We start from the raw sequence: 15,398 nt of genomic DNA, 5'->3' as shown, positions 1-15,398 counted from the left end.
TGCAGGAAACCACTTTTGCACTTGTATTAGTGTGGAAAAAACACTTTTTGCACTTGTGATAGTGTTGAAAAACCACTTTTCGCACTTGTGTTAGTGTTGAAAAACCACTTTTTTCACTTGTGTTGGTGCAGGAAACCACTTTTGCACTTGTATTAGTGTGGAAAAAACACTTTTAGCACTTGTGTTAGTGTTGAAAAACCACTTTTCGCACTTGTGTTAGTGTTGAAAAACCACTTTTCGCACTTGCGTTAGTGTTGAAAACCCACTTTTCGCACTTGTGTTAGTGTTGAAAAACCACTTTTCGCACTTGTGTTGGTGCAGGAAACCTCTTTTGCACTTGTATTAGTGTGGAAAAAACACTTTTAGCACTTGTGTTAGTGTTGAAAAACCACTTTTCGCACTTGTGTTAGTGTTGAAAAACCACTTTTCGCACTTGTGTTAGTGTTGAAAAACCACTTTTCGCACTTGTGTTGGTGCAGGAAACCACTTTTACACTTGTATTAGTGTGGAAAAAACACTTTTTGCACTTGTGATAGTGTTGAAAAACCACTTTTTGCACTTGTGTTAGTGTTGAAAAACCACTTTTCGCACATGTGTTGGTGCAGGAAACCACTTTTGCACTTGTATTAGTGTGGAAAAAACACTTTTTGCACTTGTGATAGTGTTGAAAAACCACATTTCGCACTTGTGTTGGTGCAGGAAACCACTTTTGCACTTGTATTAGTGTGGAAAAAACACTTTTTGCACTTGTGATAGTGTTGAAAAACCATTTGTCGCACTTGTGTTAGTGTTGAAAAACCACTTTTCGCACTTGTGTTAGTGTTGAAAAACTACTTTTCGCATTTGTGTTGGTGCAGGAAACCACTTTTGCACTTGTATTAGTGTGGAAAAAACACTTTTCGCACTTGTGTTAGTGTTGAAAAACCACTTTTCGCACTTGTGTTAGTGAAGGAAACCACATTTGCACTTGCGTTAGTGTTGAAAAACCAATTTTCGCACTTGTGTTAGTGTTCAAAAACCACTTTTCGCACTTGTGTTGGTGCAGGAAACCACTTTTGCACTTGTATTAGTGAGGAAAACCCACTTTTCACACTTGTGTTAGTGTTGAAAAACCACTTTTCGCACTTGTGTTAGTGTTGAAAAACCACTTTTCGCACTTGTGTTGGTGCAGAAAACCACTTTTGCACTTGTATTAGTGTGGAAAAACCACTTTTCGCACTTGTGTTAGTGTTGAAAAACCACTTTTCGCACTTGTGTTAGTGTTGAAAACCACTCTTTGCACTTGTGTTGGTGCAGGAAACCACTTTTGCACTTGTATTAATGTGGAAAAACCACTTTTCGCACTTGTGTTAGTGTTGAAAAACCACTTTTCGCACTTGTGTTAGTGTTGAAAAACCACTTTTCGCACTTGTGTTGGTGCAGGAAACCACTTTTGCACTTGTATTAGTGTGGCAAAACCACTTTTCGCACTTGTGTTAGTGTTGAAAAACCACTTTTCGCACTTGTGTCAGTGTTGAAAAACCACTTTTCGCACTTGTGTTGGTGCAGGAAACCACTTTTGCACTTGTATTAGTGTGGAAAAAACACTTTTCGCACTTGTGAAAGTGTTGAAAACCCACTTTTCGCACTTGTGTTAGTGTTGAAAATCCACTTTTCGCACTTGTGTTGGTGCAGGAAACCACTTTTGCACTTGTATTAGTGTGGAAAAAACACTTTTTGCACTTGTGATAGTGTTGAAAAACCACTTTTCGCACTTGTGTTAGTGTTGAAAAACCACTTTTCGCACATGTGTTAGTGAAGGAAACCACTTTTGCACTTGTGTTAGTGTTGAAAAACCACTTTTCACACTTGTGTTAGTGTTGAAAAACCACTTTTTTCACTTGTTTTGGTGCAGGAAACCACTTTTGCACTTGTATTAGTGTGGAAAAACCACTTTTCGCACTTGTGTTAGTGTTGAAAAACCACTTTTCACACTTGTGTTAGAGTTGAAAAACCACTTTTTGCACTTGTGTTGGTGCAGGAAACCACTTTTGCACTTGTATTAGTGTGGAAAAAACACTTTTCGCACTTGTGTTAGTGTTTAAAACCCACTTTTCGCACTTGTGTTAGTGTTGAAAATCCACTTTTCGCACTTGTGTTGTTGCAGGAAACCACTTTTGCACTTGTATTAGTGTGGAAAAAACACTTTTTGCACTTGTGATAGTGTTGAAAAACCATTTGTCGCACTTGTGTTAGTGTTGAAAAACCACTTTTCGCACTTGTGTTAGTGTTGAAAAACCACTTTTCGCACTTGTGTTGGTCCAGGAAACCACTTTTGCACTTGTATTAGTGTGGAAAAAACACTTTTCGCACTTGTGTTAGTGTTGAAAAACCACTTTTCGCACTTGTGTTAGTGAAGGAAACCACATTTGCACTTGCGTTAGTGTTGAAAAACCAATTTTCGCACTTGTGTTAGTGTGGAAAAAACACTTTTTGCACTTGTGATAGTGTTGAAAAACCACATTTCGCACTTGTGTTGGTGCAGGAAACCACTTTTGCACTTGTATTAGTGTGGAAAAAACACTTTTTGCACTTGTGATAGTGTTGAAAAACCATTTGTCGCACTTGTGTTAGTGTTGAAAAACCACTTTTCGCACTTGTGTTAGTGTTGAAAAACTACTTTTCGCATTTGTGTTGGTGCAGGAAACCACTTTTGCACTTGTATTAGTGTGGAAAAAACACTTTTCGCACTTGTGTTAGTGTTGAAAAACCACTTTTCGCACTTGTGTTAGTGAAGGAAACCACATTTGCACTTGCGTTAGTGTTGAAAAACCAATTTTCGCACTTGTGTTAGTGTTCAAAAACCACTTTTCGCACTTGTGTTGGTGCAGGAAACCACTTTTGCACTTGTATTAGTGAGGAAAAACCACTTTTCACACTTGTGTTAGTGTTGAAAAACCACTTTTCGCACTTGTGTTAGTGTTGAAAAACCACTTTTCGCACTTGTGTTGGTGCAGAAAACCACTTTTGCACTTGTATTAGTGTGGAAAAACCACTTTTCGCACTTGTGTTAGTGTTGAAAAACCACTTTTCGCACTTGTGTTAGTGTTGAAAACCACTTTTCGCACTTGTGTTAGTGTTGAAAAACCACTTTTTTCACTTGTGTTGGTGCAGGAAACCACTTTTGCACTTGTATTAGTGTGGAAAAAACACTTTTAGCACTTGTGTTAGTGTTGAAAAACCACTTTTCGCACTTGTGTTAGTGTTGAAAAACCACTTTTCGCACTTGCGTTAGTGTTGAAAACCCACTTTTCGCACTTGTGTTAGTGTTGAAAAACCACTTTTCGCACTTGTGTTGGTGCAGGAAACCACTTTTGCACTTTTATTAGTGTGGAAAAAACACTTTTAGCACTTGTGTTAGTGTTGAAAAACCACTTTTCGCACTTGTGTTAGTGTTGAAAAACCACTTTTCGCACTTGTGTTAGTGTTGAAAAACCACTTTTCGCACTTGTGTTGGTGCAGGAAACCACTTTTGCACTTGTATTAGTGTGGAAAAAACACTTTTTGCACTTGTGATAGTGTTGAAAAACCACTTTTTGCACTTGTGTTAGTGTTGAAAAACCACTTTTCGCACTTGTGTTGGTGCAGGAAACCACTTTTGCACTTGTATTAGTGTGGAAAAAACACTTTTTGCACTTGTGATAGTGTTGAAAAACCACATTTCGCACTTGTGTTAGTGTTGAAAAACCACTTTTCGCACTTGTGTTGGTGCAGGAAACCACTTTTGCACTTGTATTAGTGTGGAAAAACCACTTTTTGCACTTGTGTTAGTGTTGAAAAACCACTTTTCGCACTTGTGTTAGTGTTGAAAAACCACTTTTCGCACTTGTGTTGGTGTTGAAAAACCGCTTTTCGCACTTGTGTTGGTGCAGGAAACCACTTTTGCACTTGTATTAGTGTGGAAAAAACACTTTTTGCACTTGTGATAGTGTTGAAAAACCACTTTTCGCACTTGTGTTAGTGTTGAAAAATCACTTTTCGCACTTGTGTTTTTTTTTTTTTTTTTTTTTTTTTTTTTGTATAAAAGATCGAGGCTCGTGAAAGAGCGAACATTTATCACACAGAAAGACAAACCGACAAACCGACACATAACCGACAAACCGACACATAGAACAAATAACATCGGGAGCGGTAGACAAGATGGGGAGAGAGGGGGAAGGACACAAACACAACACAACACAACACAACACAACACAACATTTTAGAGCAGGAACCGAGAGACATGGAGACATCGAGAGATCTGTGGGAGGGAGAGGGCTTTGGGGGGGAGGCATGGGAAAGGGGGTGGGAGAGGCATAAAACATATGGACACTGCCAGGACTACCAGGAAAGAAGTTGGAATTACAAACAAGGTGGATCTGGGGTGAATTAGTGGGGGTAGAAAAGATCAAGGTTTTGGATGGGGGAAGATAAGAGATGGTGGTGAACAGCTGTTTTAAAGACCTGGAGGGAGGAGTGGGATTGAAGGGAGTGTGGGAGTTTGTTCCAGAGGCGGGAGAAAAGAGGAATGAAGGAGTGAAGGTGAGCAGAGAGCCGAGATTTCGGCAGTTTAACCATCAGAGGCTTGCTGGCAGATCTTGTGCGACCTGTAGGAATATTTGGGGGACAGAGCACAGAGAGAGCTGGGGGAGCAAGGCCGGAGAGGAGTCGGTAGAAGACGGAAAGACCACCAACCTGCCTGCGGTGAGTGAGTGAGAGGCCCTTGGAGTTAGCTTCATCACGGGAGATTCCAATGATTCTGAATGCTTTGCTTTCAACAGCGTGAAGACGAGATAGGTGTGAGGCAGGAGCACCAGCCCAGAGGGGAGAGCAGTATTCCATTGAGCTGCGGATGAAAGCCTTGTACGTGGTGAGGAGCTCAGGTGTGCCAAGGAAGGACTTCGCACGACGGAGGATGCCCAGTCGGCGACTGGCTTTGCAGGCCAGCTTGGAAATGTGGTTTTCCCAAGAAAGATCATGGCAGATAGTGAGACCCAAAAGCTTGAGCGACAGAACTTCTTGGAGAGGATTGTTGAGAAAGTAGATGGGAGGGTTGTCCAGTCGATCTTTTCGGAGAGACATAGTAAGAGTGTGAGATTTGTCAGGATTGAAAGACATGTTCCACTTGTTTGACCAGTCTGTGATTTTGTCCAGGTCTTCAGAGAGTGAGGAGGCTGCAGACTGCCGATCTGAGGGAAGAGGAATGGAGCGGCAGAGAGTGGAGTCATCAGCAAAGAGATAGAGAGGATTTTCCAGAGAGTCGGAGAGATCATTGATAAAGACCAGAAAAAGCACAGGGCCCAGCACACTGCCTTGGGGAACTCCAGCCTGAACAGGAAGGGGAGATGAGAGAAATCCATTCAGGGCCACACGTTGACTACGACCAGAGAGGAAGTCCGCAAGCCATGCATGGAGATTTCCATGGATACCATAGGAGTAGAGTTTGGTGAGCAGAGCTGGGTGCCAGACCGTATCGAAGGCACGTGATATGTCGAGGGAGACAGCTCTGATTTCCTGTTTGGCATTGAGGACCTCCATCCATTGTTGAGACAGGAGAAGCAGCATGTCCAGAGTAGAGTGACCTGGTCTGAATCCAAATTGATGATCAGAGATCAAGCCATTGGAGAAGAGGAAAGATTTCATATCCGAAGCAATGATGGATTCCATGACTTTGCTGATAATTGGGAGCAGGCTGATTGGTCTGTAGTTAAAAGGATCTGTTTTTGCACCTTTTTTGTGTAAAGCGGTAATGTTTGCTGATTTCCAGGATGCTGGCAGATGACCTTGAGCAAAAGATAGGGTGAAAAGAACAGAGAGAGGGTGAGATAGAGCGGCAGAGCAGGATTTTAGGACCCGTGGGCTGATGCCGTCTGGTCCAGTTGCAGAATCAGAGTCGAGGTTAGACAAAAAATTGCAGGAAATTGCAGGAAATTGCAGGAAAAAATTGCAGGAAAAATTCCTGTTGATGCAGGAAACCACTTTTGCACTTGTATTAGTGTGGAAAAAACACTTTTTGCACTTGTGATAGTGTTGAAAAACCATTTGTCGCACTTGTGTTAGTGTTGAAAAACCACTTTTCGCACTTGTGTTAGTGTTGAAAAACCACTTTTCGCACTTGTGTTGGTCCAGGAAACCACTTTTGCACTTGTATTAGTGTGGAAAAAACACTTTTTGCACTTGTGATAGTGTTGAAAAACCACTTTTCGCACTTGTGTTAGTGTTGAAAAATCACTTTTCGCACTTGTGTTGGTGCAGGAAACCACTTTTGCACTTGTATTAGTGTGGAAAAAACACTTTTCGCACTTGTGTTAGTGTTGAAAAACCACTTTTCGCACTTGTGTTAGTGAAGGAAACCACATTTGCACTTGCGTTAGTGTTGAAAAACCAATTTTCGCACTTGTGTTAGTGTGGAAAAAACACTTTTTGCACTTGTGATAGTGTTGAAAAACCACATTTCGCACTTGTGTTGGTGCAGGAAACCACTTTTGCACTTGTATTAGTGTGGAAAAAACACTTTTTGCACTTGTGATAGTGTTGAAAAACCATTTGTCGCACTTGTGTTAGTGTTGAAAAACCACTTTTCGCACTTGTGTTAGTGTTGAAAAACTACTTTTCGCATTTGTGTTGGTGCAGGAAACCACTTTTGCACTTGTATTAGTGTGGAAAAAACACTTTTCGCACTTGTGTTAGTGTTGAAAAACCACTTTTCGCACTTGTGTTAGTGAAGGAAACCACATTTGCACTTGCGTTAGTGTTGAAAAACCAATTTTCGCACTTGTGTTAGTGTTCAAAAACCACTTTTCGCACTTGTGTTGGTGCAGGAAACCACTTTTGCACTTGTATTAGTGAGGAAAAACCACTTTTCACACTTGTGTTAGTGTTGAAAAACCACTTTTCGCACTTGTGTTAGTGTTGAAAAACCACTTTTCGCACTTGTGTTGGTGCAGAAAACCACTTTTGCACTTGTATTAGTGTGGAAAAACCACTTTTCGCACTTGTGTTAGTGTTGAAAAACCACTTTTCGCACTTGTGTTAGTGTTGAAAACCACTCTTTGCACTTGTGTTGGTGCAGGAAACCACTTTTGCACTTGTATTAATGTGGAAAAACCACTTTTCGCACTTGTGTTAGTGTTGAAAAACCACTTTTCGCACTTGTGTTAGTGTTGAAAAACCACTTTTCGCACTTGTGTTGGTGCAGGAAACCACTTTTGCACTTGTATTAGTGTGGCAAAACCACTTTTCGCACTTGTGTTAGTGTTGAAAAACCACTTTTCGCACTTGTGTCAGTGTTGAAAAACCACTTTTCGCACTTGTGTTGGTGCAGGAAACCACTTTTGCACTTGTATTAGTGTGGAAAAAACACTTTTCGCACTTGTGAAAGTGTTGAAAACCCACTTTTCGCACTTGTGTTAGTGTTGAAATCCACTTTTCGCACTTGTGTTGGTGCAGGAAACCACTTTTGCACTTGTATTAGTGTGGAAAAAACACTTTTTGCACTTGTGATAGTGTTGAAAAACCACTTTTCGCACTTGTGTTAGTGTTGAAAAACCACTTTTCGCACATGTGTTAGTGAAGGAAACCACTTTTGCACTTGTGTTAGTGTTGAAAAACCACTTTTCACACTTGTGTTAGTGTTGAAAAACCACTTTTTTCACTTGTTTTGGTGCAGGAAACCACTTTTGCACTTGTATTAGTGTGGAAAAAACACTTTTCGCACTTGTGTTAGTGTTGAAAAACCACTTTTCGCACTTGTGTTAGTGTTGAAAAACCACTTTTCACACTTGTGTTAGAGTTGAAAAACCACTTTTTGCACTTGTGTTGGTGCAGGAAACCACTTTTGCACTTGTATTAGTGTGGAAAAAACACTTTTCGCACTTGTGTTAGTGTTTAAAACCCACTTTTCGCACTTGTGTTAGTGTTGAAAATCCACTTTTCGCACTTGTGTTGTTGCAGGAAACCACTTTTGCACTTGTATTAGTGTGGAAAAAACACTTTTTGCACTTGTGATAGTGTTGAAAAACCACTTTTCGCACTTGTGTTAGTGTTGAAAAACCACTTTTTTCACTTGTGTTGGTGCAGGAAACCACTTTTGCACTTGTATTAGTGTGGAAAAAACACTTTTAGCACTTGTGTTAGTGTTGAAAAACCACTTTTCGCACTTGTGTTAGTGTTGAAAAACCACTTTTCGCACTTGCGTTAGTGTTGAAAACCCACTTTTCGCACTTGTGTTAGTGTTGAAAAACCACTTTTCGCACTTGTGTTGGTGCAGGAAACCACTTTTGCACTTGTATTAGTGTGGAAAAAACACTTTTAGCACTTGTGTTAGTGTTGAAAAACCACTTTTCGCACTTGTGTTAGTGTTGAAAAACCACTTTTCGCACTTGTGTTAGTGTTGAAAAACCACTTTTCGCACTTGTGTTGGTGCAGGAAACCACTTTTGCACTTGTATTAGTGTGGAAAAAACACTTTTTGCACTTGTGATAGTGTTGAAAAACCACTTTTTGCACTTGTGTTAGTGTTGAAAAACCACTTTTCGCACATGTGTTGGTGCAGGAAACCACTTTTGCACTTGTATTAGTGTGGAAAAAACACTTTTTGCACTTGTGATAGTGTTGAAAAACCACATTTCGCACTTGTGTTAGTGTTGAAAAACCACTTTTCGCACTTGTGTTGGTGCAGGAAACCACTTTTGCACTTGTATTAGTGTGGAAAAACCACTTTTTGCACTTGTGTTAGTGTTGAAAAACCACTTTTTGCACTTGTGTTAGTGTTGAAAAACCACTTTTCGCACTTGTGTTGGTGTTGAAAAACCGCTTTTCGCACTTGTGTTGGTGCAGGAAACCACTTTTGCACTTGTATTAGTGTGGAAAAAACACTTTTTGCACTTGTGATAGTGTTGAAAAACCACTTTTCGCACTTGTGTTAGTGTTGAAAAATCACTTTTCGCACTTGTGTTGATGCAGGAAACCACTTTTGCACTTGTATTAGTGTGGAAAAAACACTTTTTGCACTTGTGATAGTGTTGAAAAACCATTTGTCGCACTTGTGTTAGTGTTGAAAAACCACTTTTCGCACTTGTGTTAGTGTTGAAAAACCACTTTTCGCACTTGTGTTGGTGCAGGAAACCACTTTTGCACTTGTATTAGTGTGGAAAAAACACTTTTTGCACTTGTGATAGTGTTGAAAAACCACTTTTCGCACTTGTGTTAGTGTTGAAAAATCACTTTTCGCACTTGTGTTGGTGCAGGAAACCACTTTTGCACTTGTATTAGTGTGGAAAAAACACTTTTTGCACTTGTGATAGTGTTGAAAAACCATTTGTCGCACTTGTGTTAGTGTTGAAAAACCACTTTTCGCACTTGTGTTAGTGTTGAAAAACTACTTTTCGCATTTGTGTTGGTGCAGGAAACCACTTTTGCACTTGTATTAGTGTGGAAAAAACACTTTTCGCACTTGTGTTAGTGTTGAAAAACCACTTTTCGCACTTGTGTTAGTGAAGGAAACCACATTTGCACTTGCGTTAGTGTTGAAAAACCAATTTTCGCACTTGTGTTAGTGTTGAAAAACCACTTTTCGCACTTGTGTTGGTGCAGGAAACCACTTTTGCACTTGTATTAGTGTGGAAAAAACACTTTTTGCACTTGTGATAGTGTTGAAAAACCACTTTTTGCACTTGTGTTAGTGTTGAAAACCACTTTTCGCACTTGTGTTGGTCTAGGAAACCACTTTTGCACTTGTATTAGTGTGGGAAAAACACTTTTTGCACTTGTGATAGTGTTGAAAAACCATTTGTCGCACTTGTGTTAGTGTTGAAAAACCACTTTTCGCACTTGTGTTAGTGTTGAAAAACCACTTTTCGCACTTGTGTTAGTGTTGAAAAACCACTTTTCGCACTTGTGTTGGTGCAGGAAACCACTTTTGCACTTGTATTAGTGTGGAAAAAACACTTTTTGCACTTGTGATAGTGTTGAAAAACCACTTTTTGCACTTGTGTTAGTGTTGAAAAACCACTTTTCGCACATGTGTTGGTGCAGGAAACCACTTTTGCACTTGTATTAGTGTGGAAAAAACACTTTTTGCACTTGTGATAGTGTTGAAAAACCACATTTCGCACTTGTGTTAGTGTTGAAAATCCACTTTTCGCACTTGTGTTGGTGCAGGAAACCACTTTTGCACTTGTATTAGTGTGGAAAAACCACTTTTTGCACTTGTGTTAGTGTTGAAAAACCACTTTTTGCACTTGTGTTAGTGTTGAAAAACCACTTTTCGCACTTGTGTTGGTGTTGAAAAACCGCTTTTCGCACTTGGGTTGGTGCAGGAAACCACTTTTGCACTTGTATCAGTGTGGAAAAAACACTTTTTGCACTTGTGATAGTGTTGAAAAACCACTTTTCGCACTTGTGTTAGTGTTGAAAAATCACTTTTCGCACTTGTGTTGATGCAGGAAACCACTTTTGCACTTGTATTAGTGTGGAAAAAACACTTTTTGCACTTGTGATAGTGTTGAAAAACCATTTGTCGCACTTGTGTTAGTGTTGAAAAACCACTTTTCGCACTTGTGTTAGTGTTGAAAAACCACTTTTCGCACTTGTGTTGGTGCAGGAAACCACTTTTGCACTTGTATTAGTGTGTAAAAAACACTTTTTGCACTTGTGATAGTGTTGAAAAACCATTTGTCGCACTTGTGTTAGTGTTGAAAAACCACTTTTCGCACTTGTGTTAGTGTTGAAAAACCACTTTTCGCACTTGTGTTGGTGCAGGAAACCACTTTTGCACTTGTATTAGTGTGGAAAAAACACTTTTTGCACTTGTGATAGTGTTGAAAAACCACTTTTCGCACTTGTGTTAGTGTTGAAAAATCACTTTTCGCACTTGTGTTGGTGCAGGAAACCACTTTTGCACTTGTATTAGTGTGGAAAAAACACTTTTTGCACTTGTGATAGTGTTGAAAAACCATTTGTCGCACTTGTGTTAGTGTTGAAAAACCACTTTTCGCACTTGTGTTAGTGTTGAAAAACTACTTTTCGCATTTGTGTTGGTGCAGGAAACCACTTTTGCACTTGTATTAGTGTGGAAAAAACACTTTTCGCACTTGTGTTAGTGTTGAAAAACCACTTTTCGCACTTGTGTTAGTGAAGGAAACCACATTTGCACTTGCGTTAGTGTTGAAAAACCAATTTTCGCACTTGTGTTAGTGTTGAAAAACCACTTTTCGCACTTGTGTTGGTGCAGGAAACCACTTTTGCACTTGTATTAGTGTGGAAAAACCACTTTTCACACTTGTGTTAGTGTTGAAAAACCACTTTTCGCACTTGTGTTAGTGTTGAAAAACCACTTTTCGCACTTGTGTTGGTGCAGAAAACTACTTTTGCACTTGTATTAGTGTGGAAAAACCACTTTTCGCACTTGTGTTAGTGTTGAAAAACCACTTTTCGCACTTGTGTTAGTGTTGAAAACCACTTTTTGCACTTGTGTTGGTGCAGGAAACCACTTTTGCACTTGTATTAATGTGGAAAAACCACTTTTCGCACTTGTGTTAGTGTTGAAAAACCACTTTTCGCACTTGTGTTAGTGTTGAAAAACCACTTTTCGCACTTGTGTTGGTGCAGGAAACCACTTTTGCACTTGTATTAGTGTGGCAAAACCACTTTTCGCACTTGTGTTAGTGTTGAAAAACCACTTTTCGCACTTGTGTTAGTGTTGAAAAACCACTTTTTGCACATGTGTTAGTGAAGGAAACCACTTTTGCACTTGTGTTAGTGTTGAAAAACCACTTTTCACACTTGTGTTAGTGTTGAAAAACCACTTTTCGCACTTGTGTTAGTGTTGAAAAACCACTTTTTTCACTTGTTTTGGTGCAGGAAACCACTTTTGCACTTGTATTAGTGTGGAAAAAACACTTTTCGCACTTGTGTTAGTGTTGAAAAACCACTTTTCGCACTTGTGTTAGTGTTGAAAAACCACTTTTCGCACTTGTGTTAGAGTTGAAAAACCACTTTTTGCACTTGTGTTGGTGCAGGAAACCACTTTTGCACTTGTATTAGTGTGGAAAAACACTTTTCGCACTTGTGTTAGTGTTTAAAACCCACTTTTCGCACTTGTGTTAGTGTTGAAAATCCACTTTTCGCACTTGTGTTGTTGCAGGAAACCACTTTTGCACTTGTATTAGTGTGGAAAAAACACTTTTTGCACTTGTGATAGTGTTGAAAAACCACTTTTCGCACTTGTGTTAGTGTTGAAAAACCACTTTTCGCACTTGCGTTAGTGTTGAAAACCCACTTTTCGCACTTGTGTTAGTGTTGAAAAACCACTTTTCGCACTTGTGTTGGTGCAGGAAACCACTTTTGCACTTGTATTAGTGTGGAAAAAACACTTTTAGCACTTGTGTTAGTGTTGAAAAACCACTTTTCGCACTTGTGTTAGTGTTGAAAAACCACTTTTCGCACTTGTGTTAGTGTTGAAAAACCACTTTTCGCACTTGTGTTGGTGCAGGAAACCACTTTTGCACTTGTATTAGTGTGGAAAAAACACTTTTTGCACTTGTGATAGTGTTGAAAAACCACTTTTTGCACTTGTGTTAGTGTTGAAAAACCACTTTTCGCACATGTGTTGGTGCAGGAAACCACTTTTGCACTTGTATTAGTGTGGAAAAAACACTTTTTGCACTTGTGATAGTGTTGAAAAACCACATTTCGCACTTGTGTTGGTGCAGGAAACCACTTTTGCACTTGTATTAGTGTGGAAAAAACACTTTTTGCACTTGTGATAGTGTTGAAAAACCATTTGTCGCACTTGTGTTAGTGTTGAAAAACCACTTTTCGCACTTGTGTTAGTGTTGAAAAACTACTTTTCGCATTTGTGTTGGTGCAGGAAACCACTTTTGCACTTGTATTAGTGTGGAAAAAACACTTTTCGCACTTGTGTTAGTGTTGAAAAACCACTTTTCGCACTTGTGTTAGTGAAGGAAACCACATTTGCACTTGCGTTAGTGTTGAAAAACCAATTTTCGCACTTGTGTTAGTGTTGAAAAACCACTTTTCGCACTTGTGTTGGTGCAGGAAACCACTTTTGCACTTGTATTAGTGTGGAAAAACCACTTTTCACACTTGTGTTAGTGTTGAAAAACCACTTTTCGCACTTGTGTTAGTGTTGAAAAACCACTTTTCGCACTTGTGTTGGTGCAGAAAACCACTTTTGCACTTGTATTAGTGTGGAAAAACCACTTTTCGCACTTGTGTTAGTGTTGAAAAACCACTTTTCGCACTTGTGTTAGTGTTGAAAACCACTTTTTGCACTTGTGTTGGTGCAGGAAACCACTTTTGCACTTGTATTAATGTGGAAAAACCACTTTTCGCACTTGTGTTAGTGTTGAAAAACCACTTTTCGCACTTGTGTTAGTGTTGAAAAATCACTTTTCGCACTTGTGTTGGTGCAGGAAACCACTTTTGCACTTGTATTAGTGTGGCAAAACCACTTTTCGCACTTGTGTTAGTGTTGAAAAACCACTTTTCGCACTTGTGTCAGTGTTGAAAAACCACTTTTCGCACTTGTGTTGGTGCAGGAAACCACTTTTGCACTTGTATTAGTGTGGAAAAAACACTTTTCGCACTTGTGAAAGTGTTGAAAACCCACTTTTCGCACTTGTGTTAGTGTTGAAAATCCACCTTTCGCACTTGTGTTGGTGCAGGAAACCACTTTTGCACTTGTATTAGTGTGGAAAAAACACTTTTTGCACTTGTGATAGTGTTGAAAAACCACTTTTCGCACTTGTGTTAGTGTTGAAAAACCACTTTTCGCACATGTGTTAGTGAAGGAAACCACTTTTGCACTTGTGTTAGTGTTGAAAAACCACTTTTCACACTTGTGTTAGTGTTGAAAAACCACTTTTCGCACTTGTGTTAGTGTTGAAAAACCACTTTTTTCACTTGTTTTGGTGCAGGAAACCACTTTTGCACTTGTATTAGTGTGGAAAAAACACTTTTCGCACTTGTGTTAGTGTTGAAAAACCACTTTTCGCACTTGTGTTAGTGTTGAAAAACCACTTTTCGCACTTGTGTTAGTGTTGAAAAACCACTTTTCGCACTTGCGTTAGTGTTGAAAACCCACTTTTCGCACTTGTGTTAGTGTTGAAAAACCACTTTTCGCACTTGTGTTGGTGCAGGAAACCACTTTTGCACTTGTATTAGTGTGGAAAAAACACTTTTAGCACTTGTGTTAGTGTTGAAAAACCACTTTTCGCACTTGTGTTAGTGTTGAAAAACCACTTTTCGCACTTGTGTTAGTGTTGAAAAACCACTTTTCGCACTTGTGTTGGTGCAGGAAACCACTTTTGCACTTGTATTAGTGTGGAAAAAACACTTTTTGCACTTGTGATAGTGTTGAAAAACCACTTTTTGCACTTGTGTTAGTGTTGAAAAACCACTTTTCGCACATGTGTTGGTGCAGGAAACCACTTTTGCACTTGTATTAGTGTGGAAAAAACACTTTTTGCACTTGTGATAGTGTTGAAAAACCACATTTCGCACTTGTGTTAGTGTTGAAAAACCACTTTTCGCACTTGTGTTGGTGCAGGAAACCACTTTTGCACTTGTATTAGTGTGGAAAAACCACTTTTTGCACTTGTGTTAGTGTTGAAAAACCACTTTTTGCACTTGTGTTAGTGTTGAAAAACCACTTTTCGCACTTGTGTTGGTGTTGAAAAACCACTTTTTGCACTTGTGTTAGTGTTGAAAAACCACTTTTCGCACTTGTGTTGGTGTTGAAAAACCGCTTTTCGCACTTGTGTTGGTGCAGGAAACCACTTTTGCACTTGTATTAGTGTGGAAAAAACACTTTTTGCACTTGTGATAGTGTTGAAAAACCACTTTTTGCACTTGTGTTAGTGTTGAAAAACCACTTTTCGCACATGTGTTGGTGCAGGAAACCACTTTTGCACTTGTATTAGTGTGGAAAAAACACTTTTTGCACTTGTGATAGTGTTGAAAAACCACATTTCGCACTTGTGTTAGTGTTGAAAAACCACTTTTCGCACTTGTGTTGGTGCAGGAAACCACTTTTGCACTTGTATTAGTGTGGAAAAACCACTTTTTGCACTTGTGTTAGTGTTGAAAAACCACTTTTTGCACTTGTGTTAGTGTTGAAAAACCACTTTTCGCCCTTGTGTTGGTGTTGAAAAACCGCTTTTCGCACTTGTGTTGGTGCAGGAAACCACTTTTGCACTTGTATTAGTGTGGAAAAAACACTTTTCGCACTTGTGATAGTGTTGAAAAACCACTTTTCGCACTTGTGTTAGTGTTGAAAAATCACTTTTCGCACTTGTGTTGATGCAGGAAACCACTTTTGCACTTGTATTAGTGTGGAAAAAACACTTTTTGCACTTG

Source organism: Myxine glutinosa, chromosome 9 (genome assembly GCF_964187855.1).
Source record: "Myxine glutinosa chromosome 9, kmMyxGlut1.1, whole genome shotgun sequence".
NCBI lineage: Eukaryota > Metazoa > Chordata > Myxini > Myxiniformes > Myxinidae > Myxine > Myxine glutinosa.
Note: the sequence above shows the minus strand (reverse complement) of the source record.